This window comes from Arachis ipaensis, chromosome B01 (assembly GCF_000816755.2).
Source record: "Arachis ipaensis cultivar K30076 chromosome B01, Araip1.1, whole genome shotgun sequence".
Taxonomy (NCBI): domain Eukaryota; kingdom Viridiplantae; phylum Streptophyta; class Magnoliopsida; order Fabales; family Fabaceae; genus Arachis; species Arachis ipaensis.
The window spans coordinates 105,672,785-105,676,261 of NC_029785.2; positions in this window are offsets into that span (position 1 = coordinate 105,672,785).

Below are 3,477 nucleotides of genomic sequence, written 5' to 3' on the forward strand. Positions count from 1 at the left end.
CCCGGGTCGAACAGCTTGGCCCAGGGTATAAACAGGGTTCAACAGTCCTCTGGTTCTTGGGTAGAAGACTGGCAGCAGAAGGAGAGGTAGCACCAAAGGTCGACTGGGTGAGGATCAGAAGAAGCAAGGCGAACCTGGGGAGTTGGTATGACTCTCCTCAGCCCAGAGGTGTCTGAGGTCGACCTCCTCAGAGTAACTCTCGAAGATCCCTCCCCAGAACCTTTGGCCGAGATGTTCTGGGCTGCAGTCGCCTTCCTCGCACTCTTAAAGGCCTTCATGGAATCACTAGTCTTCACCATCTCTGAAAAAGAAAGCAGCAAAGTCAGAATTACGAAGTAAGAAAGGGATGGATTCACAAAACAAGCAAATAAAACAAAGGAAAAAGATAAAGAGGAACCGGCAACCACCCAATTCAGCTCGGAGAAGGGAGGGATCCCCTAAGAACCTTTTTGTGTCGAGGTGAGGAGATTCCCCCCAATTCTCCTCCAACACATGTACAAAGGCCTGCTCGATTTCATCTAGCATTTCCCAAGTATACCTAGACACTACCACATTCTTTTGCCATCGTAAGGGGAAGGCAGGCTCATTATTCTGTTCGAAGAAGAAAGGCCGAGCTCCTTCAACAGCTCGGACCTTGAAATAATAGTTTTTGAAATCCCTAAAAGATTCGTCGTACATAGAGAAAACTTTCTTTCCCTGGGCAGCTCAGAAAGAAATCCAGGAAGCCTTCTTCTTAACTGCCCAGGCTTCATCAAAACAAAAAGGTAACGAAAGAGAGTTTGAGAAGGTCGGACACCCAGTTCTTGGCACAACAGTTGGAAGATTTTATGAAGCCCCACGAATTCGGGTGAAGTTAAGAAGGAGCTACGTTGCAGGACCACAACATGTCGGTCTCAGAGGAAGTAAAAGGAATGGTGATGTTCATTTGGCTAAAAAAGTAATCGTACGCATAAAAGAAAGGACGTTCCCCCTGAGTCAGAGAAGGAAAACAAACTCTCTCATCAGGGTCAGGCGCTACCAACTCGTAATTTTTCTCTTGATCTCTACTACTACAAATCCTATGATGATTCCTAAGTCACGCACAGTATTTAGAATCAACCACAGTAACACACATCAAGACAAGAGAATCTAGCTAGTCAGACATGCCATCTGGGATCTTAGTGGACATCTCGACAATGTTTTTGTGGGAAGACATGGGTCAACTAGTCCTACAGTGAGAAAAAAGGAGAATGGGTTACTAATCAAACAGCTCGGGCAAATCAGGAAATAGCTCGGATAAATATGGAGATAACTCGGACAAATAGCATGCGAACGTTAGAAGTCAGCAGTAAAAGGAAACCCAAGACTCACACCAAGGTCCAGAGGCATCCTTTGGAGGCAGTAACGAAGTAAGGATTCAGGAAAAATCTTGCAATTTAAACCCTAAAAACACAAAATATCAATCCTTCTCTGACAAAGAAGATCCATACAAAAAAGCGAACATCAAGCATGCAGAAATCATAAAAAAGATGCAACATTTTTTTAAATTCAAAGCCCATTACTCCAAGATACAGACAGAAGAAGATATACGCATAAAGAAATCAAGTAAAAGGGGCAGAAACAAGCAACAAATCAAAGAATCCCTCAAGGCGCGCATTATAAGCACAACGACGCAGAAAAAATTCAAACTTTTCAAATCCAAAAGATCAAAACTTTTTCATGTCCAAACAAACACAAGCAATAAAAAGAACGGCGTAAAAGAGAGAGAAGACGAAAAACCAACCTGCAGTGGAGAGGAGATGATAAACGCTCAGAGACCAAAGTAACGACGAAACCATGCCAAACAATCGCTTTCCGAGCAAAGAAAGAGGGAAGCACGAAGAATGGAAAGATTTGAGAACGAAAGAACGAAGCGCCAGCAAGGAGTCTAAGAGAAAAGTGAAAGAAGAAACTGAGGGAAGAGGCTTTGAAATTCAAAATGGAAGATACAAAGAGGGAAACAAAGGAAACGGCAAAGAGTTAATGAAGTTTTTGACCTTTGCAAGTTTCCAAGAAAAGCCAAACGCACGCCGTAATTAAAAGAAGGAATGTTTCGCATTCAAGCCACTAAAAGGAGTTCTACAACGAGATCAACAAAAGAATGCTCAAGCTCGGCTTTTCCCAAAAAGAGATCGAAGTCTAAAAAGACACGACCTCAAAAGGAAGACCGCACTCAAGTAGCGGCACTGTTCATGCCCTGGGTCGAGCTGTATGACCCAGCTGATTAAAGACAAGTCAACCGACCTCTTCAGGTCTGGATTCCCCGACCTCTTCTTAAAGGAGTTCGGCCAGATCGTCAAAAGAGCCCAAAGCAGGCCCAAACGAAGGAGCACAGCCCAATCTAAAGGCAGTCAAAGCCTAGAAAGATAAAGGCGGTTCCCCTTAAAGATAAGATGACTTCACTCAAAGATAAGATAAGATAAGATGACTATCTTATCTCCAGAAAGGTCACTCCATACTACTATAAATACACTGGAGCACCCAGGTATAACTCATACTCTGATTCTACTAAAAATCTGCTTAAAGCCCATGCTAACTTAAGCATCAGAGTCTCTTGCAGGTACCACTACCCTCCGGTGATCAAGGATCAGCAGCATCACCAGATCCAACAAGTCGGACACGACAGCTCCGGCCACCACAGCAGATCTCATCCGAGATCGACCTTCAGTTTTAGGTAACCCTCGGAACAATTTCGCTTCCAAATCATTAAATATCAAATCACCATCGATTTACTAAAAATCGACAAAACAGTATGCATGGAGAGTTCCATGGTATATATTCATAGGCATGGATAATAAGTGTCGCTTTTTACTATGCGGCGTATTTTGAACTTTTAATTGAGTGGGACTAAGGTTCTTGGCGAATGTGTTGCGTACTGAAAGGAGCATGAGTGAGTAGTGTATGATAGAATTGGTCAGATGTAACTTTTGGAATTACGTTCATAAGTAAATTTTAACCATTTAAACGTTTTTTTGTCCAAAGAATTTCTGGTCGGTCTTTATTATTTTTTGGGGATGAGTGGGACAGATTTTGATACCCTACCTTTTCTGTTTCTTAGATTGTATAGATTTTTTAGTTGAAATCAATGAAAAAAAGAGTAAAAATTTTAGGTGAAAAATCTAGAAATTTTAGCTATACGAACAAAAATTACTTTAAACTGTGCAAATTTTTCAAGGGACTAACAAAGAAAATGTACTAAATTTTTACGTGAAAATATAAAAATTTTAGCTATACAAACACTCAAAGTACTCTTAACGTGGGCTTGATTTTTGTATAATAAAATTATAAAATCTGAAACTAAATTAAAAATGTAACTCTAGACTTGATTCTAATTAATTCTAAGCAGATTTATTCGTATTTTGATTAGTGTCCGAATTGAAAGGAAACAAGGATTTAAATCTATTTCTAATTTGACAATGCAACATTGTTCGTTATCATGGCCACAAATTGAGCAACAAG